Here is a 25,254-nt window from a genome sequence, read left to right on the forward strand (position 1 = left end):
TTCCTGTGTTGAAGGCAGCTGCATGACATGATGCCTAAAGGTCTCCCATAGCACAGTGCAGGTATGCAGGATAATCTTGCCAATTGTGGACCTTCCCAATAAGAATTCAAAATGTAGACTGCTGATTGATTGCCCAGTTGCTAGGTAACTTAAATAGAATAAAAACATGACATTACTTTGACTATTCATGTAAGTTGTATTTCACACCAAATATTTGTATCATCCAATGACTGGCGAGATACTGTGTATGACTTTTTTTTTATTGCTTTTCTTGGGAAAACATATGTGTTGATATTTACTTTCCATATTGGAAAAATAGTTATTTTTCTGTTTAATAAACAAGCTTATTTGAATAACCCCTTCACCCCCGGCCACTAAAACACCCTAATGACCGGGCCATTTTTTGCAATTCTGACCAGTGTCACTTTGACAGGTTATAACTCTGGAACGCTTCAACAGATCCCGGCGATTCTGACATTGTTTTTTCGTGACATATTGTACTTCATGATAGTGGTAAATTTAGGCTGATATTTTTTGCGTTTATTTGTGAAAATTTTGGAAATTTGTCAAAAATTTTGAAAATTTTGCAATTTTTAAACTTTGAAATTTTATGCCTATAAATCTGGGAGATATGTCACACAAAATAGTTACTACATAACATTTCCCACTTGTCTACTTTAGACCAGCGCAATTTTCGAAACAAAATGTTTTTTCGTTAGAAAGTTAGAAGGGGTCAAAGTTCATCAGCAATTTCTCATTTTTCCAACAAAATTTACAAAACCATTTTTTTTAGGGACCACATCACATTTGAGGTGACTTTGAGAGGCCGAGGTGACAGAAAATACCCCAAAGTGACCCCATTCTAAAAACTGCACCCCTCACACTGCTCAAAACTAAATCTAAGAAGTCTATTAACCCTTTAGGTACTTCACAGGAACCAAAGCCATGTGGAAGGAAAAAATTAAAATTTTACTTTTTTACATGAAAATGTTACTTTAGCCATAAAAATTTACATTTTCACAAGGGAGAAAAGAGAAAGTGCACCCTACAATTTATTGTGCAATTTCTCCTGAGTACGCTGATACCCCATGTGTGGTAAAAATCAATTGTTTGGGCGCACGGCAGAGCTCGGAAGGTAAGGAGCGCCATTCGAATTTTTGAAAGCAAAATTAGCTGGACTCATTATTGGACGCCATGTCGGGTTTGGAGACCCGTTGAGGTGCCTAAACAATGGAGCTCCCACACAAGTGACCCCATTTTGGAAACTAGACCCCTCATGGAATTTATCTAGATGTTTAGTGAGCACTTTGAATCCCTGGGGGCTTCACAGAAGTTTATTACATTGTGCCGAGAAAATATTTTTTTTTTTTTTACCACAAAATTGTTACTTCAACCAGGTAGCTTTTTTTTTCACAAGGGTATTAGGAAAAAACACACAATAAAATGTATTGTGCAATTTCTCCTGAGTACGCCGATATCTCATATGTGGTGGAAATCAATTGTTTGGGCGCACAGCAGGGCTCAGAAGGCAAGGAAGGCCATTTGACTTTTCGAACGCAAAATTGTCTGGAATCGTTAGTGGATGCCATGTTGCGTTTGGAGACCCCCTGAGGTGCCTAAACAATGGAGCACCCCCACAAGTGACCCCATTTTGGAAACTAGACCCCTCATGGAATTTATCTAGATGTTTAGTGAGCACTTTGAACCCCTGGGAGCTTCACAGAAGTTTATTACATTGTGCCGAGAAAATATTTTTTTTTTTTTTAACCACAAAATTGTTACTTCAACCAGGTAGCTTTTTTTTTCACAAGGGTATTAGGAAAAAACACACAATAAAACGTATTGTGCAATTTCTCCTGAGTACGCCGATATCTCATATGTGGTGGAAATCAATTGTTTGGGCGCACAGCAGGGCTCAGAAGGCAAGGAGGGCCATTTGACTTTTCGAATGCAAAATTGTCTGGAATCGCTAGCGGATGCCATGTTGCGTTTGGAGACCCCCTGAGGTGCCTAAACAATGGAGCACCCCCACAAGTGACCCCATTTTGGAAACTAGACCCCTCATGGAATTTATCTAGATGTTTAGTGAGCACTTTGAACCCCTGGGGGCTTCACAGAAGTTTATTACATTGTGTCGAGAAAATATTTTTTTTTTTTTTTACCACAAAATTGTTACTTCAACCAGGTAGCTTTTTTTTTCACAAGGGTATTAGGAAAAAACACACAATAAAACGTATTGTGCAATTTCTTTTGAGTACGCTGATATCTCATATGTGGTGGAAATCAATTGTTTGGGCGCACAGCAGGGCTCAGAAGGCAAGGAGGGCCATTTGACTTTTCGAACGCAAAATTGTCTGGAATCGTTAGTGGATGCCATGTTGCGTTTGGAGACCCCCTGAGGTGCCTAAACAATGGAGCACCCCCACAAGTGACCCCATTTTGGAAACTAGACCCCTCATGGAATTTATCTAGATGTTTAGTGAGCACTTTGAACCCCTGGGAGCTTCACAGAAGTTTATTACATTGTGCCGAGAAAATATTTTTTTTTTTTTACCACAAAATTGTTACTTCAACCAGGTAGCTTTTTTTTTCACAAGGGTATTAGGAAAAAACACACAATGAAACGTATTGTGCAATTTCTCCTGAGTACGCCGATATCTCATATGTGGTGGAAATCAATTGTTTGGGCGCACAGCAGGGCTCAGAAGGCAAGGAGGGCCATTTGACTTTTCGAATGCAGAATTGTCTGGAATCGCTAGCGGATGCCATGTTGCGTTTGGAGACCCCCTGAGGTGCCTAAACAATGGAGCACCCCCACAAGTGACCCCATTTTGGAAACTAGACCCCTCATGGAATTTATCTAGATGTTTAGTGAGCACCTTTATCCCCCAGGTGCTTCACATTAGATTGGAACATTGAGCCGAGAAAATAAAAAAATCTTATTTTCTCAACAAAAATGTTCTTTGAGTTAAAAATTTTTAATTTTCCCAAGCATTTCAGGAAAAATTGCCCCATATAATTTGTTGTGAAATTTCTCCTGAGTACGCAGATACCCCATATGTGGTGGAAAACCACTGTTTAGGCGCATGGCAGGGCTCAGACGGGAAGAAGTGACATTTTGGAGTGCAGATTTTGAGGAATGATCTGCGGGTGTCAAGTCGCATTTGGAGAGCCCCTGATGTGCCTAAACAGTGGAAACCCCCCACATGTGACCCCATTTTGGAAACTAGACCCCTCATGGAATTTATCTAGATGTTTAGTGAGCACCTTTATCCCCCAGGTGCTTCACATTAGATTGGAACATTGAGCCGAGAAAATAAAAAAATCTTATTTTCTCAACAAAAATGTTCTTTGAGTTAAAAATTTTTAATTTTCCCAAGCATATCAGGAAAAATTGCCCCATATAATTTGTTGTGCAATTTCTCCTAAGTACGCAGATACCCCATATGTGGTGGAAAACCACTGTTTAGGTGCATGGCAGGGCTCAGACGGGAAGAAGTGACATTTTGGAGTGCAGATTTTGAGGAATGATCTGCGGGTGTCAAGTCGCATTTGGAGAGCCCCTGATGTGCCTAAACAGTGGAAACCCCCCACATGTGACCCCAATTTGGAAACTAGAACCCCCAAGGAACCTATGTAGATATGTGCTGAGCATTTTGAACCCCCATGTCCCCCATATTGATCCAGAGGAAGGCAAAAACCCCATGCATCAAAAACTCCACATTAGGGGAAAAATTCCTTCCCGACTCCTCATATGGCAATCAGACTAGTTCCCTGGATCAATGCCCCATCCCAAAATTAGTGTTGCGTCTTGAAGATGAAAGTATGTATTTTTATTACGGGAGTGAACGTCAGGTTGGCATGTGTTGGAGATAATGTCAAGTTGGCATGGGAGTGCTTTTTTTTTTTTAATTTTTTTTTTTTTTTGGCTGTGTGTGTTATGTGAGTTGAGGGGAATAAGTCAGAATGGTATGTGTGAGTGCCGTTTTTTTTTTGTGTGTGTATGTTGTGTGAGTTGTGGGGAGTATGTCAGGTTGGCATGTATGTATGGTAGATTCTGAAACAGTCCGGGATGCAGAGTCCAGGTGTGTCGGGGCAGGTGTCGCATTGCCATGTTGTGTCCTTTCTAATCCCGTTCCTGTGGCACACTCTACACTTTCTCTGTGTCCTACCTTTTCTGGCTGCTTGCGGGACCTTGCCTAGGAAATGTTGCCCTCGTACAAAACGAGAACCTTCAGTTCCAGAGGTACTGGGGGCCGCTGCCTCCTGATCTCCAAACATCAGGGCCTTGACCACTACCTCCTGGAACTGAAGGAAGGTGTTGGTGCTGCCTGCACATCGTGATAGCACGAACGCGTTGTACAGTGCCATCTATACGAGGTGCACAGCCAGCTTCTTGTACCACACCTTAGCCTTTCGTGCTGCACTGTAGGGCTGGAGGACTTGATCAGAGAGATCAACTCCCCCCATGTACCGGTTGTACCCCAGGACACAGTTAGGTTTCTGGACCTGTGAAAGAGAACCCCGAACTGTGGTGGTGGTGGTGCCAGGATTATGGATTGTGGTAAACAAAAAGACGTCCCTCTTGTCTCTGAACTTGACCACAAGCATGTTGTCGCTACACTGGGCTCTGCTCTCGCCCTTTCGGAGCAGCTGCCCAGTTAGCGACGTAGGGAGACCCCTCTGGTTTCTGCGCACAGTACCGCACGCTGCAGTAGCTCTGGCAGAGAGGGATCTGAATAGTGGGATGCTGGTATAAAAGTTATCAACATACAAGTGATAACCCTTATCCAGCAGTGGGTGCACCAAATCCCACACTATTTTCCCACTCACCCCCAGAGAAGGTGGGCATTCTGGGGGTTCGATCTTGGTGTCTTTTCCCTCATAAACTCTAAACCTGAGAGTATACCCTGAGGTACTCTCGCAGAGTTTATAGAGTTTGATTCCATACCTGGCCCTCTTGTTGGGCAGGTACTGACGGAAACCCAGCCTTCCCTTGAAGTGGATGAGGGTTTCATCCACGCAGATTTCCCTTTCGGGAATGTACACTTCAGCAAACTTGTTGCTGAAGTGATCGATGACCGGACGAATTTTGAAAAGTCTTTCAAAATTCGGGTCATCTCGGGGAAGACACTCCGAATTGTCCCTGAAATGGAGAAATTTATGGATTGACTCGAAACGGTGACGGGTCATTACCATGCGAAATACTGGAGTGTTATTTATAATATCTACACTCCAGTATTTGCGGATTTCAGGCTTCTTCACCAACCCCATATTAAGAACCAGACCCCAGAACTTCATCATTTCAACTGCGTCAACGGGAGACCAGTCAGAAAATGAGGAAGCAGCGTTTTGAGCCAAAAAACGTTCGGCGTACAAATTGGTTTGCACCACCATGAGACTTATGAACTGCTCAGTGAAAAAGACTTTGAAAAAATCTAGTTCACTGAGGTTGGCAGTCTCAAACTGGATTCCTGATTGGGGGATGAAGTCCGGAATCCGTGGTGCAAAGTTTGCAGGGGCCGGGGACCAGAGGGGATCACTAGTGCTAGGCTGGGGGGCACTAGCACTAGTGCTGGTTTGGGGGGCAGTAGCACTAGTGCTGGATTGGGGGGCAGTAGCACTAGTGCTGGATTGGGGGGCAGTAGCACTAGTGCTGGATTGGGGGGCAGTAGCACTAGTGCTGGATTGGGGGTCACTCACTCTTGGCTGATGTCCACTTCTTCTTCTGCGTCTTCTTCGTACTTCTTCTTCTTCACTGAAGGAGGAGGAAGAGGAGTCGGAGTGGGACGAGTACAAGAATGTGGGGTCTTCTCCCTCACTCTCGGTTTCGGAGGCAATATGGTCATATGCCTCCTGGGCTGAAAAAAGTTGTGGTCGGGATGAGCGGCGCAAGTGGGACATTGTGTAGGGTGTGTGGGGCGTGGAAAAAAAACCCAAAAAAACCCAACAAACTAAACTTTATTAGTGTGCGTGTGTGTGTGTGTGTGTGTTTCTTTATTTTCTTTGAGTAGACAAATAAAAAATCTAGAAAGAAAAAGAAAATAACTAGATTTAAAATTTGGAATCATAAAAATGAAACATACTAAAAAGGCGTCCGTAAAAGAAAAAAAAAAATCCTGCGCTAAACTGAGCTCGGACGCAGATCCGTGATATGCATCATGGATCTGCGCTCGGCGGATAAGGTGTAAAAAGCAATCACTGATACGGGGAAAAAAAAAAAAATCCTGCGCTAAACTGAGCTCGGACGCAGATCCGTGATATGCATCATGGATCTGCGCTCGGCGGATAAGGTGTAAAAAGCAATCACTGATACGGGGAAAAAAAAAAAAATCCTGCGCTAAACTGAGCTCGGACGCAGATCCGTGATATGCATCATGGATCTGTGCTCGGCGGATAAGGTGTAAAAAGCAATCACTGATACGGGGAAAAAAAAAAAAAAATCCTGCGCTAAACTGAGCTCGGACGCAGATCCGTGATATGCATCATGGATCTGCGCTCGGCGGATAAGGTGTAAAAAGCAATCACTGATACGGGGGAAAAAAAAAAAATCCTGCGCTAAACTGAGCTCGGACGCAGATCCGTGATATGCATCATGGATCTGCGCTCGGCGGATAAGGTGTAAAAAGCAATCACTGATACGGGGAAAAAAAAAAAAAATCCTGCGCTAAACTGAGCTCGGACGCAGATCCGTGATATGCATCATGGATCTGCGCTCCGCGGCTGCAGGACGCACAGACAGATGAAATACAAAAAAAAAAAAGCAACAAGGGAAAAAAAAAAAAAATAAATTATACTCACAGGACCAGCAGGAAGATCAGTCACCAGACTGCAGAAGGAAGCTAGGACCCAGGAAGACGCAGATGAGTCTGGATGATGAAGCCGTCAGACACTCAGGCAGGAGGATCCAGACAGCGGCAGCAGCAGGTAAGGGAACGACAGGGGGGGACAGGAGAAGCCGAGGGTGGGACAGGAGAAGCCGAGGGGGGGACAGGAGAAGCCGAGGGGGGGTGTTACAGAGCGATCAGAGTGGGGGAAGGGGCAGATCAGGCAGCGCCGGCTGCAAAGATCAGGTGGCGACGGCAGCAGAGATCGGGGGGGGCAGCAGAGATCGGGGGGGGGCAGCAGAGATCGGGGGGGGGCAGCAGAGATCGGGGGGCAGCAGAGATCGGGGGGGCAGCACAGATCACGCGGCGGTCGTGCACCGGGAAAGGTGGCGACGGAAGCAGAGATCGGGAGGGGGCAGCAGAGATCGGGAGGGGGCAGCAGAGATCGGGGGGGGCAGCAGAGATCGGGGGGCAGCAGAGATCGGGGGGGCAGCACAGATCACGCGGCGGTCGTGCACCGGGAAAGGTGGCGACGGAAGCAGAGATCGGGAGGGGGCAGCAGAGATCGGGAGGGGGCAGCAGAGATCGGGGGGGGGCAGCAGAGATCGGGGGGGGCAGCAGAGATCGGGGGGGGCAGCAGAGATACGGGGACAGCACAGATCACTGGGGAGCAGCGGCGGCTGCAAAGATCAGGCAGCGGAAGGTGGCGACAACAGCAGAGATCGGGGGCGGGGGGGGGGAAGGGGGCAGCAGAGATCGGGGGGGGGGAAGGGGGCAGCAGAGATCAGGGGGGGGGCAGCAGAGGTCGGGCACCTGGAAAAACAGCGGCGGCAGCAGAGATGAAGTGGCGGCGGCAGCAGAGATCAGGCGAAAGCGAAAGCGAAAGCAGCAGCAGCGGGCAGCGTGGCACTACAACTCCCAGCGGATGCAAGCGCAGAATGGCTGGGGGAGGGGTCTCCAGGCTAAAACAAGCCTTGGGAGAGCGGTCACCGCCAGGTCAAACAGCCCCTTTTGCACGCTGATTGGAGCGATTGCGCGTCATAGCACGATCGCTCCAATCAGTGCTGCGGGGGGGGGCCACGGTGTCTGCTTGCTTCCAGCCAATGATCGGAGCTGCTGCAGCTCCGGTCCTAGCTGGATTTTACAGGATCACACCATTTTTGGCATTTTTTTTTGCCGAAAACAGCGTGATCAATGTGATTGGCGGTTCCGATTTGAACAGCCAATCACATCGATCGCCTATGGGGGGTGGCGATGCCACCCCCCCTGGGGTCAAGCAAAGGTCCCCTGCTGTAAGAAACAGCAGGGGACATCATTTGAAAGCCGTTGCTATGGCCACGGCAATCAAATGAAGTTTAGGCCGTAAAATTACGTCCCTGGTCGTTAAGTCACGTTAAAATAGGACGTAATTTTACGGCCCGCGGTCGTGAAGGGGTTAATGCCTCTTGTTTCTTTAATTTTGGTAGAGATAGAATGGTAGATGTGAACTCTCAGATCTTATTTTGAGATTGCAATGAGGTTATGTGATCAATATAAGTTTTCTACAAAGACCATAATTTTAAATTACATAATTTCAACAAAATGATGCCTTTGAGATTTAACATGTATTTCAAAATAACAGATAAAGCATGAGTTTACATGACACTACCTACCGTAAAGTCACCAACAGTCGTTCCTCAGGGGAGATGCTGAGGCGCATAGAGGTGTCCTGATGATTCAAACGATGGTACACAAGGCCAAGGATGTTGTCAAATGAATTCATGGTGAGATGGCAGTAGGCTTGGAATTTTGGTGGAAATTTCCGCATTTCGCCATAGAGAATATTAAAATGCCCATGTGTTTTCCTGAGCTTCACAAGGGGGTGAATCCACATCCTTCTCTCCAGACGGCTCGCATACGCCATCACACGGATGCCATACGTACCGGAGAAACGCCCCAAAAAAACGGAACACGGACCCGAAAAACGGACCGTGTCACACAGACTTTTTTTTTGCGGAAGTGTGTTTTAGGCCTTAAGGGAACTAAGAAGTAAAGTGAAAAAGAAAAACAGTTTAACAATGCAAAAAGATAAAATCAATATAAAAGTTTGAATATCTCCACCCCTTAAAAATAAAGATATAATAATAGAAAATAAACATACTTGGTATTACTACATGCAATAAAGTCAGATCTAGCTAGTATATAAAGCTGAATGTATGTATGTGTGGTATGTATATATGCATGTGTGTGTGTGTGTGTGTGTGTGTGTGTGTGTGTGTGTGTGTGTGTGTATGTCTGTGAAACGAATCTGCACCATCGCATTTACAACCACGAAATTCTGCAGACACTTCATTTGACTCAAGGAACCTCATAGACTATGTTTTGAAAGGAAAATTTAACCCCATGCTATACAGTTATTCACCAATAAACCTGCTTACATTAACGTCAATGAACCTGGCAGCTACAGATCATTAATAAGCAACAAAGGACATTCTTAGTATAAGACAGCTTATCTGTCAGTTAATATGATATTGGTAGAGACAGAGGCATACAGAGACTGAGGCATACAGTGACAGAGGCATACAGTGACAGAGGCATACAGTGACAGAGGCACACAGAGACAGAGGCACACACAGAAGCAGATGCACACAGAGGCAAAGACACAGAGACAGAGACACACATAGAGACAGACGCACACAGAAACACAAACAGCAACACACAGACATACTGAGACAGAGGCACACAGAGCCAGAGGCAACACAGAAACAGACACAAATGGAGACAGAGTCACACAGAGACAGACACACACAGAAACACAGACCGATACAGACAGACACACACAGACACACACACACACAGACACACAGACGGAGACACACAGACACACATACAGAGACACAAACAGAGACACACAGACAGACACAAAGAGACAGACAGTGACACACACACAAACAGTCAGAAAGACACACACAGAGACAGACACCCAGAGACTGATACAGAGACAGACACACAGAGACACAGTAAAAAACACAGAGACAGAAAGACACACACAGACACACACATACTGATAGAAACAGTGACACACGGAGAAAGACACACACACACACACACACACACAGATACAGAGACATACACAGAGTCACACACATAGAGACAAACAGACTGATACAGAGACACACACACACACACAGAGACACACAGCACCCAAAGTTTGAACTCGGACACAGACTTTTAAAAAAAATCTCTGTTTCAGTTCGAGCCCCGGACACCCATTTTCCTGTATGAACCCCAAATTTTACAGTTTAGGTTCAGTCATCCCTAGTCAAAATCAAGCTGATGCTGCCGATGTCGACTAGGAAGTATGGGTTTAGTAATAGTACTAATGACCAGTTGTAAAATTGCAAAATAATATGTTAGTTTTTTTTATAGATAGCAAGAATAATAATAATAATAATAAAAAAAAATACTTTTAGAACATTTTAAATCAACCCTTTACCACTCTGTAAAACACCCTCCCAAGCAAAGTGTATGTATTCAAATTCCAGGCACTCTGCTGGAAACTGCAACTCAAAAACTAATTTGTAATCCAAAAATCTAATTTGTAATTATTATGCCTTTCAAATGGAACCAGATATGAAAAGAGAAATTATTTCCTACATATCCTGAACTACTTACATGTTCCAGTAATTATAGTTAACGATCATTAATATATCCTATAATTTTCACGTGAAAAATGTACTTCTTCCTGAAGCCTTCTAAATAGTTAATCAGAGCTTTTACTTTTGAAAGAGCTATTTTCTGTGCAGTCCAGCCTCTATGCTATGCAATTGTTTTTAACCGGAAAAGGAGGAACAGCAGGGCTCTGCAACCAGCTGGCAGTACAATTTCCTGCCCTACAACAGACAGGACCTCATTCAGGAGTGATCCAGGTATAGCTGTTTCTGCATGTTTGCATTGTATTGAAGGAATTGCATTGCACTGTTTAAAGAGTGCTTGGGATTTTCTCTTTGTTCTATCTCTATAGGTTAGATTTGCTGTCTGTTATTGATGTGTACCAATGTAACAGTACTTTATAACCACTATTTGTTTTGCACATCCACAGTAAGAATGGTTGGGAAATCACAAGAGATGTCTTAAAACCAGTATTTTTCATTAGACACAAAATAATACATTTTGTTTGATATTGTATAATAGAAATTAATAAAAAAAGCTGATCTGTTTTTTCTACAAATACTGAGCTAACATCCAAAAAGCATTATATACATTATTCCTTGATTTAAATATTGAAATATGAGATCTTCCTTTAAACAAGAAACAGTATGAAGAGATGATAACATTGCACAGTACTGTATAAGTACAATTCTTAAAATACTAGATTACACATATAAGATTTTGAAATACCTTGGGTCTCTTCAAGATCTGAACAATATACTAATAGCAGAGTATTGTAAACATGACTGTTTAACTTTATAAGATTTTAAACATGATCTTAAAGGGAAGCTTAATGAAATAAACCACAGCACACCCAAATATCTTCAACACTCAATTACACTGATGAGCCTAAGGGGTACTTTGCACGTTGCGACATCGCTACTGCGATATCGTCGGGGTCAAATCGAAAGTGACGCACATCCGGTGCCAGTAACGACGTCGCAACGTGTAAGCCTAGATGCACCGATAAACGATCGCAAAAGCTTCGTAAATTAGTGATCTGTGCAGTGTCAGACATTTCCATAATGTCGCACCAATAAGAGATACGATGTTGTTCCTCGTTTCTGCGGCAGCACACTTCTCTGTGTGTGACACCGCAGGAGCGAGGAACGTCTCCTACCTGCGTCCACTGGCTATGCGGAAGGAAGGAGGTTGGCGGGATGTTTACGTCCTGCTCATCTCCGGCCCTCCGCTTCTATTGGCCGCCTGCCGTGTGACATCGCTGTGACGCCGCACGACCCGCCCCCTTAGGAAGGAGGCGGGTCGCCGGCCAGAGCGACGTTGCAGGGCAGGTAAGTGCGTGTGAAGCTGCCGTAGCGATACTGTTTGCTATGGCAGCTATCACAAGATATCGCATGTGCGACGGGGGCGGGTACTATCGCGCTCGGCATCGCTATCATCGGCTAGCGATGTTGCAGCGTGCAAAGTACCCCTAAGAGTAACAATGTTTTGAATTTTTGACTTTCAGGCTTCATATCTCACCATCCATTATAGCTTTCAGCATGAGACTACATTCCTTTTATATTCAATCAACTTGGCTATCTCAAATATAAATCTGACTTGTAACTATTTAGCATATGATTAGCTATCCAGATTCTTAATATGTCAGTGCATTGTTTGTTACTACCTTAGTACTAAAGATGTAAATTTCATTTTTATTATTTTATTAGTATTTTGTAAATCCACCTTTGACATTCAACACTGCCTGAATCCTTCTGAGCATGCTCTCTATCAGATTCAAGCCTGAATCTGCCAAAAGCCTTTCACAAGCCTGTCTTGTCCAAAATCTGATTCCAGCTCTCTTCTACACGTTCCTAATGTTGGTGCATATTGGTCAACTCACTTGGGTATGTATACAGCATTTCCTCAAACTCTACCCACAAGTGTTTGGTTAAGTTGAAGTATGGAGACTGTGTCACTGAACCATTTGTTTCCCAATTTTGATGTATGCTTTTGGCCCTGCTGGAACATTATGTCGTCTTTTTCATACCCATAGTACTTGAGTTTACAAAGTAACTCATCTTATAGGACACTCGCATATAGCTCATCATTGCCCATATCATCCGCCTTCCTCCTCCGAACTTGACAGTTCTTTCAATTTCTCGATCTCTTAAGCTGGGTTTACACACTGAGACTTTCTAGCGATCCAACCTGCGATCTCAACCTAGCCGGGATCGCTACAAAGTCTCTGGTGAGCTGTCAAACAGGCAGACCTGGCCAACGACCTAACAGCGATCCGGACCTGCAGAGCGACTAGCTGGTCGTTAAGGACGTGTCAAAAAAGCAGGTGAACTTCACCCGACTTCATTTAATGCCGCGCGGCTCTGTGTGCCGTGTAAATAAATAAATAATTAAAAAATCCGGCGTGCGGTCCCCCCCTATTTTAATACCAGCCAGATAAAGCCATACGGCTGCAGGCTGGTATTCTCAGTATGGGGAGCCCCACGTTATGGGGAGCCCCCCAGCCTAACAATATCAGCCAGCAGACGCCCAGAATTGCCGCATACATTAGATGCGACAGTTCTGGGACTGTACCCGGCTCTTCCCGATTTACCCTGGTGCGTTGGCAAATCGGGGTAATAAGGAGTTATTGGCAGCCAATAGCTACCAATAAGTCCTAGATTAATCATGTAAGGCGTCTCCCCGAGATTCCTTCCATGATTAATCTGTAAGTGACAGTAAATAAACACACACCCGAAAAAATCCTTTATTAGAAATTAAAAACACAAACACATTCCCTCATTACCAATTTATTACCCACAACAAAGCCCTCCTTGTCCGGTGTAATCCACGGTCCTCCAGCGTCGCATCCAGCTCTGCTGCATGCAGGTGACAGGAGCAGCAGAAGACACAGCCGCTCCTGTCACCTGCACACAGCTAATGAAGAGAGCCGTGTGATCGGCTGAGCTGTCACTGAGGTTACCTGGATCCAGCGGTGGCCGCGGGTAACCTCAGTGACAGCTCAGCTGATAGCGCTACTCACCTCATTTGCTGCGTGGAGCTGACCGGAGCGGCGGTGAGTAGCGCGATCAGCTGAACTGTCACTGAGGTTACCCGCGGCCACCGCTGGATCCACCGCTGGATCCAGGTAACCTCAGTGACAGCTCAGCCGATCACACGGCTCTCTTCATTAGCTGCGTGCAGGTGACAGGAGCGGCTGTGTCTTCTGCTGCTCCTGTCACCTGCATGCAGCAGAGCTGGATGCGACGCTGGAGGACCGTGGATTACGCCGGACAAGGAGGGCTTTGTTGTGGGTAATAAATTGGTAATGAGGGAATTTGTTAGTGTTTTTTATTTCTAATAAAGGATTTTTCGGGGGTGTGTTTTTTAACTGTAATTTACAGATTAATCATGGAAGGTATCTCGGGGAGACGCCTGACATGATTAATCTAGGACTTATTGGCAGCTATGGGCTGCCAATAACTCCTTATTAGGCGTCATGTCACATATCCCTGCATTATAAAACCGGACATTTTCCTCCAGGACGCCATTATCTCTTCTGCGTCTTTGGTGTCAGACATCACTGTCGCAGCTCCGTCCTGAGTCCTATCGCTGATACAGCTGTATGCGCTCCATACACAGCGCTGGACAGCTTAGGGAGAGCACTTTCTATCAGTCCTTTTAAGGGCTCAAACCGGTAGGGTCAGAGCCATAGGTGACAGGTCCTGAAAACAGCGACAGCGTCTGTGTAGCCAAGGTCAGGGATTTCGTCGCTGCATTTCAACATTAGGAGGGAATAGAAAGGCAGGCTTCCATTCCTCTACCCAGAGCCCCACAATCCTGGCACTGTACCCTCCTGTCCTCTGCACACTCCAACTCTTTTTAACTAAGCCATTATACTAGCAAACAGTCAGTGTACCTAGTGGCATCCTAAACGTGGCTATTGTACTTTTGTCTAGTCACACTATTGCAAAGATATTAGCAGCATGTCTGCCTGCATTGCACACTCCAACTCATTATAACTAAGCCATTATACTAGCAAACAGTCAGTGTACCTAGTGGCATCCTAAACGTGGCTATTGTACTTTTGTGTAGTCAAACTAGTGGAAAGATATTTGCAGCATGTCTGCCTGCATTGCACACTGCAACTCTTTTTAACTAAGCCATTATACTAGCAAACAGTCAGTGTACCTAGTGGCATCCTAAACGTGGCTATTGGACTTTTGTGTAGTCACACTAGTGCAAAGATATTTGCAGCACGTCTGCCTGCATTGCACACTCAAACTTTTTTTAACTAAGCCATTATACAAGCAAACAGTCAGTGTACCTAGTGGCATCCTAAACATGGCTATTGTACTTTTGTGTAGTCAAACTAGTGCAAAGATATTTGCAGCACGTCTGCCTGCATTGCAAACTCAAACTTTTTTTAACTAAGCCATTATACTAGCAAACAGTCAGTGTACCTAGTGGCATCCTAAACGTGGCTATTGTACTTTTGTCTAGTCACACTATTGCAAAGATATTTGCAGCACCTCTGCCTGCATTGCACACTCAAACTCATTGTTACTAAGCCATTATACTAGCAAACACTCAGTGTACCTAGTGGCATACAAGAAGTGGCTGTTGTACTCCATTAGTGCCCCACTTGTGCAAATCTATGTGCAGCACCTCTGCATGACACCCTCCTGCTCTGTTTTTAATGAGCTATAATGATAGCAAAAAATACTGCCATTTAGTGGCATCATAGAACTGGCTGTTGTATTCCATTAGTGCCCCACTGGTGCCAAGCTATTTCTAGCACCTCTGCATGACACCCTCCTGCTCTGTTTTTAATAAGCTATAATGATAGCAAAAAATACTGCCATTTAGTGGCATCATAGAACTGGCTGTTGTATTCCATTAGTGCCCCACTGGTGCCAAGCTATTTCTAGCACCTCTGCATGACACCCTCCTGCTCTGTTTTTAATAAGCTATAATGATAGCAAAAAATACTGCCATTTAGTGGCATCATAGAACTGGCTGTTGTATTCCATTAGTGCCCCACTGGTGCCAAGCTATTTCTAGCACCTCTTCATGACACCCTCCTGCTCTGTTTTTAATAAGCTATAATGATAGCAAAAAATACTGCCATTTAGTGGCATCATAGAACTGGCTGTTGTATTCCATTAGTGCCCCACTGGTGCCAAGCTATTTATAGCACCTCTACATGACACCCTCATGCACATTTTGCTACGCTAGTGTTATAGCAAACTCAGGGAATTCATTGCTGCATTTGATAATTCGGAGGGATAGAAAGTCAGGCTTCCTTTAGCTTTTCCTTCTGTTCATAGACAGCATCTCCAAGAGCAATTTCTCCTCCACGTCTAAGTGTGGAGAGGCAGCTAGTGCGCATGCGTGTGCCGATTTACCCCAGCTGCAGCCTAATTACAGTGTTTCGCCTAGTGAGTATGCTCAGCCTGACTGTGCCATTCCTGACGCTAAGTCTTCATTTCGGGATACAGCGCATGCTCCCACACTAAGTGTGAAAAGCCTCTTTGCACAGGTGCTTGCATTCCGTGCCGGGTCTAAGTCCTGTTTTGTGCCTAGACACCATGCTAAAGCTGATAGTCTTTTTTCAGAGACTGTATTTCATGCTACTGAGCATGCTCAGGCACTTACTGCATCAGAGACTAGGTCCGGTAATGAACTCTTTGGCCCTGCCCCTGATGTGGGGGTCCCATATAGACAACAGGGCATCAGGTGTCCTCCCAAATGGCTTGCAGAGGCCCACCCCTATGACTTGTCACCGCATTATTGATGGTCAGACGATGACTGGTGAGGTGTTTGGGTCATGGCAGCCATGAGGTCATCATTGAAGTTGCGGTTCCAAATAGGACGCTAGTTATGCCACTCATGACGTGTCACTCTACTTTTGTCTCCAGGAGGTGCATTGTGGTTCACCCTGGTTTGGGGCGGACCCAGGTTATAAAAGGGGCTGGAGCCAACAAGGAGGTGCGCAGTCTTCTATTATGCTCCGAAAGAGCACACCTCCATGTGTTGAACCCATTGCGGCTTTAGGCCAGAGGTAGGCAGGGATAGGGTGTCGATGCAGGCCACCACCACAGTTGGTAACGCAGAACGGTTAAGACCAGCTCCTGTCCTACCAGTCCTGCTTGTGCAGCCCAGTGGCATTAACAGGCCTGCTGCTGCTAATGCGCCTGCTGTCCACAGGTGTGCCCCTACACACACGGTCAGCGTACTCAATGGCCCCTGTGTTGTTAACAGGGAGTTCCTGGGCTGGGTGGGCATGTGGACCCTGTGACGCTAACAGGGCTCCCAGTCTCCAGATCCGAATGGCGTCTAACTCGGTTCAGGCTACTATTAGTTTCATAGCCACACAGCTCTGTATCCTCCACCAAACCTTCCAGTTGCCAACCTCTCCTTTTCCAACTGGGAGCACGGTGCACACTGACTGCTGATGGGGATATATACCTTTCTCTTTCTTTTCTTATTAATTTTCGTTATATAGCGGTAACATAGTATATACCACTTTATCCAAATCTGCCAGTCCCACTGTAACAGATGATGTTTCTTCAGCAAATGTCACTGTTGCTTAACCACCAAATCCACGGACCAAAACTTTTTTCCCCTTTCCAACACACCTGTTCCCCTTTCCACCAACATCTGTCCTTTTTCAACTCATTTTGGTATATGACCAAAAGTGCAACTCTGCAGGGACACTGTACTCAACGCCATCTCAGCACAGCAGCCAGCCCTCGGTCCCTCAGATGTGGACAAGTAAAAGACCATTTCCTCCTATCCATGACAAACCGTTGAGATTCACTCTGTGCAGCACTGGTGTTTAGTGGAAAAGCAGATCTAAGATTGCGTACCACATTCTGCAGATACTCCTGTATACGTGCGTCCATTTCTATGGCAGGAATTATTTCGCCAAATTTTGTCTTGTACCGGGGATCTAACAGTGTGGCAACCCAGTATTCTGGATTACTTTGAATTCGTACAATCCGAGGGTCATGTTGTAGGTAGTGCAGCAAGAAGGCGCTCATGAGTCTTGTGCATCCAGGAGGACCAAGTCCTTGGTGAGTTGGTGGCAGAGAGGTGAGAATCGTGCCTCCTTCCTCTGCCCTCTCCCCACAACCTCGCACAACCGAAATGTGAGCAAGCTCTCACTCATCTGCTGAGTCTTCCATGCCCATCGCCAGTTCGTCCTCCATTTCTTCATGGGCTCCTGCACCTTCCTCAACACTTTTTGCTGATACTATGCGCCCTTGTTAATCCCTCTCCCTCACCATGACTGCCGCATAGGTGCCGCTGACCATCTGGACCTCGTAGATCTTGTTATCCCTTCCGCATATGACTCCTCCTGTACTTCCTCCCCTTCCTCTTGTCCCAACACCTGACTCCGAATAATAATTACAGTGTGCTCCTGTCGCGGGCGGGGAGGAGGGTGTCGGCACACCACGCTCACCCCCTTCTGCTTGGGTCCGGCGGCCGCTGCTCAGTGGTGGCTCGAGCTGTAGGCCGGATCCCGGGGGTTTCTCGAGCGGCACTCCTCGCCCGTGAGTGAAAAGGGGGAGATTGGTTGGGACATTGTTTATTGTCCGTGACGCCACCCACGGTTGTGGTGATTGAGTGTACACCACCGCTGCTCTATATGGGGATCCCGGGGATGGTGAGGCGGAGCAGCCAGTTGTTGTATTGCCCCTCCGTGGGTAGTGGTTGGTGATCCCGGGGCCCAGTGGGGTGCAGGGGCGCAGGGGCAGCGCTGTGCCTTGCGGCACTGAGGTACTCACTCAGCCAGTAAATACGACACAGTTCTCGGTAAACAAACGGCTGGTTGGACGGGTCCCTCGGACGGTTCACGGTGCTGCGGTTCCCTGCAGTTAGCGGTGACGGTCTCTTCCCTGCACCTTTGAAATGTCTGTTTGGTAGCGGTGGATTCCCACCGGTTACCCGCTCCCCGACTACAATCTGTGCCGGAGGAGCTCCACACTTTGCCCGCAGGCGCCGGCCCTGGGAAACTGGTGCCTTGGCGGTGGCGGTGTTTCCCCGTTGTGGTTGGACCTTTGCCGTCAATCAGGACTTGCTTGTTGGGGGATCTACGTCCCCTTCACTAACGAATTTGGCAATTTACAGCGACTCCAAGCCTTACCGGGATCCGAAAAGCCCCTGCCTTGGTACTGACTGCCCTTTGTATACTGCTCCAGACCCCCGGGTACACACAGCTTCCGTGGTCCTTCCAGCAACCTCCAGACAGTCCCACTGCAGACCTTCACCACCGTCTGCTGACCTTGCTGACTCCGTCTGGGCACACAGCCACAGACTAACTTCAGGCTTTCTGTCACTTTCACTGATGTTTCACTTCACTCTAGCTCCCTCCTGAGCTACACTCTGTTGTTCACTCAAGCTCGTCCCTGAGCTGACTCCTCACACAAGCCCTGCCTGGGCTAAACTGCCTGGAACTTCCTGCCTCCAGAGCTGTGAACTCCTTGGTGGGCGGACACCAACCGCCTGGCTCCACCCCCTGGTATGAATCATCAGCCTCTGGAGGAAGGCAACAAGGATTTGTGGGTTAGCTGGTGTATCTGCAGGGAATGTGGGGTGCGTGTGTGTTGTTACCTGTGTCCCCTGGCTTGCCCAGGGCGACACATTCCCCCTTAGCAAAACGCAGACCGTCCTCGGGCTGCCCGTCCAACACCGGTTTTATTTTCCTTTTGTTTTCTGTAAATGTAAAAAGGTATAACATCATAAACGGAAAATTATGTACATTTTTAATAATAACTCTTCCCAAGACGGGAGGCACATTTCTTTTTTAACGTTGCAAACGGTTTACGGTTACGGTTTCCGCTCTCTCCCACCCAAGCAACCTGGCCCTGATGCTGCCCCTAAAGCCCAGGCAGCACCCCTTGACCCACAGTCCAGCACACGGTACCCGAGCGGGATCTGTCCTTCCCTCCAGAGGGTAGCCACCGGTTCCTTTGGTGGCTGGGCCCTAGCCTGCTCTGCTGAGGGCCCTCCCTCCAACCTGCCTCTCCGGAGGCGGCATGGCAGAAAACGGTAACGGTAAACAACTTATTTACAAGCCACTTAACGTTTGTGGTTGCCCTGCAAGTTCACGGGCTTGTCCATGGATAGTCCTCCATGCAAAACTTTAAACGGTCCCCACGGGGACAACGGTGCCGGCTCCAGCCGGTTGCAAATCACAAAGCAAATCAGGTTACTTTCACGGTATCATCATTTTCTTATCATTCTTTCAAACTTTTTCAAACAACAATGGTGGTCCCAACGGGGACTGCTGCTACGGGCACCCGCTGCCCTACTCGTACTTTTCTGCTGAGCCGGACCCATCCTCTGCCACCGGCACATCAAACATGCACTGACATGCCTGCGGTGACAGGGGCACCCGGTACCCATTTCCACCGGCACACGGGGCATGGACAACCATGGGGTCCCATACATAGCGGGAACGCTCACTGGCCTCTTCAAACTCAGCAGCAGACCCGGGACTAGGGCCGGAGTCGTCATCTCGTGTTCCTGCGTCAGGCGGGTTGCCGCCAGCTGTCGCAGCCTCCTGGCCTCCAACTTCCAGCACTTCAGCCCCTTCTGCGGTAGCACGGAGCAGCAGATTTGGCGAGCTGACATTAAGGCGCCTCATAAGTAACGGCAAGGGCGATGCACAGGCCGAGACTAGGCCGGGCCCCTCAGCCGCAGCGGCCGGTCCTGGTAGGACATAGGGACGTGGGTCACCAGTCGGTTCTGCTACATCCATTCCCCCTCCGTACCTCGGGGCAGTTGTAAGCAGCTCCTCCATCTCGTTGGTCCACTGCTCCATCATCCGGAAGATCTGATCCTGCTGACGCTGGTGGAATTGCATCACCCGGGCCTTCATCCAGGCCACGGTCTCGGGCTCAGGGTCTGGCACAGTCTCTACTGGGACATCTGGCACCATGCTGTTAAGGGGTCGCGGTTCCAGCGGTTCCCCCTGGCATACTTCAGGGATGTCCCGGACGTCTGCAGCAGGCTGGTCCGCCGGAGCGGCTGGGCAGGGTATCGCTACCGGTTGGGCAGGTAGCGGGCCTAATGGCGGGGCGGCAGCAGCTACTACGGGTAGCAGGGAGAGAGGCAGGGTGAGCGGAAGCCGGCCGGGCCCCTCAGCTCCAACGGCCGATCCCTCTGGAATACAGGGGCGTGGGTCGCTTACCCGCTCCTCCAAATCCTCTTCTGCCTCGCGTCTCCACATAGCAGCCACCACATCCGCCATATCGGTCTCCCACTCCTCCAGGAGGAGTTGCATATGGGCCTGCAGACGATTACTCAGCGGGACAGTCCGGTCCCTCAGCCACGTCGCCGTGCTGGGCGCGGGGGCTTCCTCGTTGGGAGTTGGGTTGTACATCTTGGCAATCGTGCCTTCCAGGAACCCAGTATTGCTGCAGAGTCCTGGCGTCTCTGCTTTTATAGCTGCAGCTACATGCGTCCAGCCGCCATCGCGTCCCCCTTAGCTCTTTCCGGCCCCTCCTCTCTCGGGGCGGGGTTTTGGCCTTCGCGCCTCTACTGCTCGAGAAGACGCTCGAGCGGGAACTTTTCGCGCCAAAGATGGCGGCTTCTGAAATTTTTCTGCCGGACACCTCCGGCGGTAACAAGGCGCACCTCTACCAGACGGCAGAGCGGTAAGATCCTGTTCGTGACGCCAAGTTGTCGCGGGCGGGGAGGAGGGTGTCGGCACACCACGCTCACCCCCTTCTGCTCGGGTCCGGTGGCCGCTGCTCAGTGGTGGCTCGAGCTGTAGGCCGGATCCCGGGGGTTTCTCGAGCGGCACTCCTCGCCCGTGAGTGAAAAGGGGGAGATTGGTTGGGAGATTGTTTATTGTCCGTGACGCCACCCACGGTTGTGGTGATTGAGTGTACACCACCGCTGCTCTATATGGGGATCCCGGGGATGGTGAGGCGGAGCAGCCAGTTGTTGTATTGCCCCTCCGTGGGTAGGGGTTGGGGATCCCGGGGCCCAGTGGGGTGCAGGGGCGCAGGGGCAGTGCTGTGCCTTGCGGCACTGAGGTACTCACTCAGCCAGTAAACACGACACAGTTCTCGGTAAACAAACGACTGGTTGGACGGCTCCCTCGGACGGTTCACGGTGCTGCGGTTCCCTGCAGTTAGCGGTGACGGTCTCTTCCCTGCACCTTTGAAATGTCTGTTTGGTAGCGGTGGATTCCCACCGGTTACCCGCTCCCCGACTACAATCTGTGACGGAGGAGCTCCACACTTTGCCCGCAGGCGCCAGCCCTGGGAAACTGGTGCCTTGGCGGTGGCGGTGTTTCCCCGTTGTGGTTGGACCTTTGCCGTCAATCAGGACTTGCTTGTTGGGGGATCTACGTCCCCTTCACTAACGGATTTGGCAATTTACAGCGACTCCAAGCCTTGCCGGGATCCGAAAAGCCCCTGCCTTGGTACTGACTGCCCTTTGTATACTGCTCCAGACCCCCGGGTACACACAGCTTCCGTGGTCCTTCCAGCAACCTCCAGACAGTCCCACTGCAGACCTTCACCACCGTCTGCTGACCTTGCTGACTCCGTCTGGGCACACAGCCACAGACTAACTTCAGGCTTTCTGTCACTTTCACTGATGTTTCACTTCACTCTAGCTCCCTCCTGAGCTACACTCTGTTGTTCACTCAAGCTCGTCCCTGAGCTGACTCCTCACACAAGCCCTGCCTGGGCTAAACTGCCTGGAACTTCCTGCCTCCAGAGCTGTGAACTCCTTGGTGGGCGGACACCAACCGCCTGGCTCCACCCCCTGGTATGAATCATCAGCCTCTGGAGGAAGGCAACAAGGATTTGTGGGTTAGCTGGTGTATCTGCAGGGAATGTGGGGTGCGTGTGTGTTGTTACCTGTGTCCCCTGGCTTGCCCAGGGCGACACACTCCATCATGTAGATGACCAGAATTGTCACGCTGAGAATGACATTGCCAGTGCTAAACATCTTCGTCGACTTTTGTAAACTGTGTAGCAGGGTGCATAGGTCCTTGATCTGACACCACTCCAGCAGCGTGATCTGCACCACCTCTGGATCAAGTTATCCCAGGCTATATGTCATAACGTATTGCAGCAGGGTTCGGCGGTGCTGCCACAAACGCTGCAACATGTGCAGATTCAAATTCCTGCGTGTGGGCACATCGCATTTCAGGCGTTTAACCACCAGACCTAAAGACTTCTGTAGCGACGAAAGTTGTTGAGCTGCTGTGTGCGCACGATGGAAGTGAGCACATAGCGAGCGTGCCCGCTGCACAAGGCCATGTAGGCCGTGATGGTGTTTTAAAAATTGCTGGAGAATTAGGTTCAACACGTGAGCCATACAAGGCACGTGTGTCACATTGCCCTGACGATGGCCCGCAGCCAGGTTTGCATCATTGCCGCACACGGCTGTTAAGTCACCAACGGAGTCCGCTCCGTCAATTTGTACTCCGGTCGCCAGGTGACAACGTGTTCCTTTCATGCATAGTGCTGATGATGGGAGAGGAGTCGATGCCAGCGGCGCAGGTGGACGCAGGTTATGCTCACCCACTGGGCTGCATTACCTTGACAGATGCAGAATCTCTGGCTGAATGTAGCTGGTGGGTATCTCACAGATGAAATACCATCATTCAGCTACAACCAATGGGAAGACACCACACCCTTTTTTATGCCCATCCTGTCTGCAGACCACTGCCAGACATAGCTCTGCTTTTACCCCCAGTTCAGTTTTATGATTTTGTGTGCTTGTTACCTGACTACTTTTCCTGCTTGCTGTTTATGTACCTTGTTGGCCGATCCGCATTTCACCTCTGCTTGTTTTCTGATTAAGTCCTGGCCGTCCCATTCTGTTCCTGTTCCTCAATTAATGTTTTGACCCTGCCTGACTACTATTCTCTGGAACTGCAGCCTTCCACAGGTATTAATCACCTTGGGCCCTGTGTAATTCCTAATCCCTGTATAGGGGTTAAAGGGTTTCAGGGTTCTAGGGGTCCTGCTTGGTGAGTGGCTTCCCTCTAGCCTATCATTTACAGCCCATCTGAGTGTGTGGATCAAGGAAGGCGTTACACCGTGCTCTCTGCAGAAGGCCATGTGGGCCAGGATAGTGCTTTAAAAATTGCTGGACAACCAGGTTCAACACGTGAACCACACAAGGCACGTGTGTCACATTGTCACAGCGAAGGGCCGCACCCATGTTTGCATCATTGTCGCACCCGGCCTTCCCTGGCTGCTGGTTGAGTGGAGACAACCATTGATGAAACTCGGTCTCCAGAGCTAACCGTCCACAACTTCTCAGCAGTGTGACTCACATTTCCCATACATTTCAAAGTAAACCTTTGACCGCCTGATGGCATTGAGCTCTGCTGCCAGCATAGTAAGGAGGTGTGTGGTAGTCCTTGTGCGCAGTTACAAGGAAGGGTGGCCTGACCACACAGGGTTTGCGCCAAGGTGGAGGACCCACACGAGGTTGAAGAGGCAGAAGCAGTGTATTAACTTCTACATACAGAAGAAGGATTGAAACAACTCGTGGGGACGGCAAGACTTGTACAGCAGACCCTTCTCCATCTCTCCCCACAGTAACCCATTGCCCAGTCAGCGACATGTAACGCCCCTGTCCATGCTTACTGGGCCAATTATCTGTGGTGAAATGCACCCTGTCACACAGAGTTTCTCAAGGAATCAGTGATGTTTAGTGCGACATGCTGGTGTAGCGCGTGCACGCCTTTGTTGGAGAAGGGGTGGCGCCTGGGCATCGGCTCTTGGGGCACTGCGATGGGCATAAGGTCTCGAAAATCCTCGGTTAAAAAGGTTGGAAAGGCAGCATTTTGGTAGCCAACAGTTTCCAGATGCTGAAAGTCAACCTCTAAGCCATGTCATGCCCTTCTAAAAGCATGTAAAACACAGCGAGGGGACTCCAACCACAGTCTCCCTCGTTTCCACTAACTGGGCCACACACACCCCACTTGACTGGCATCGGTTGAGCCCCCTTTTGAAAAAGAAAAAGATGCTTTGCATGAAGCACTCTCAAAAATACGCGTGCCTTTCCCGTCCCCTGGCTGACCCACAGGAAGAAAAGTCCTCTGAGAGCCATGACTTGTTCATCTTGGTTCTTTTAGAAACACAGCGAGGGGACTCCAACCACAGTCTCCCTCATTTCCACTAACTGGGCCACACACACCCCACTTGACTGGCATCGGTTGAGCCCCCTTTTGAAAAAGAAAAAGATGCTTTGCATGAAGCACTCTCAAAAATACGCGTGCCTTTCCCGTCCCCTGGCTGACCCAGGGGAAGAAAAGTCCTCTGAGAGCCATGACTTGTTCATCTTGGTTCTTTTAGAAACACAGCGAGGGGACTCCAACCACAGTCTCCCTCGTTTCCACTAACTGGGCCACACACACCCCACTTGACTGGCATCGGTTGAGCCCCCTTTTGAAAAAGAAAAAGATGCTTTGCATGAAGCACTCTCAAAAATACGCGTGCCTTTCCCGTCCCCTGGCTGACCCAGGGGAAGAAAAGTCCTCTGAGAGCCATGACTTGTTCATCTTGGTTCTTTTAGAAACACAGCGAGGGGACTCCAACCACAGTCTCCCTCGTTTCCACTAACTGGGCCACACACACCCCACTTGACTGGCATCGGTTGAGCCCCCTTTTGAAAAAGAAAAAGATGCTTTGCATGAAGCACTCTCAAAAATACGCGTGCCTTTCCTGTCCCCTGGCTGACCCAGGGGAAGAAAAGTCCTCTGAGAGCCATGACTTGTTCATCTTGGTTCTTTTAGAAACACAGCGAGGGG

At 48.4% G+C, this 25,254-nt stretch overlaps 1 protein-coding gene across 3 annotated transcripts in view; it reads left to right on the forward strand.

The window, feature by feature from the left end:
• The first annotated feature begins 6,878 nt into the window (after positions 1-6,878).
• LOC142254541 (dipeptidase 2-like) overlaps positions 6,879-25,254 on the forward strand; it is a 939,193-nt gene continuing 920,817 nt past the window's right edge. For 2 of the 3 annotated variants that reach the window (XM_075325645.1, XM_075325648.1), the window contains exon 1: positions 10,652-10,735. The gene's annotated coding sequence lies outside the window, so the exon portion shown is untranslated. Of the gene's footprint in view, positions 6,928-10,651; positions 10,736-25,254 lie in introns of those variants that run through there. The other variant, XM_075325647.1, reaches the window with a different exon arrangement.

This window comes from Anomaloglossus baeobatrachus, chromosome 10 (assembly GCF_048569485.1).
Source record: "Anomaloglossus baeobatrachus isolate aAnoBae1 chromosome 10, aAnoBae1.hap1, whole genome shotgun sequence".
NCBI lineage: Eukaryota > Metazoa > Chordata > Amphibia > Anura > Aromobatidae > Anomaloglossus > Anomaloglossus baeobatrachus.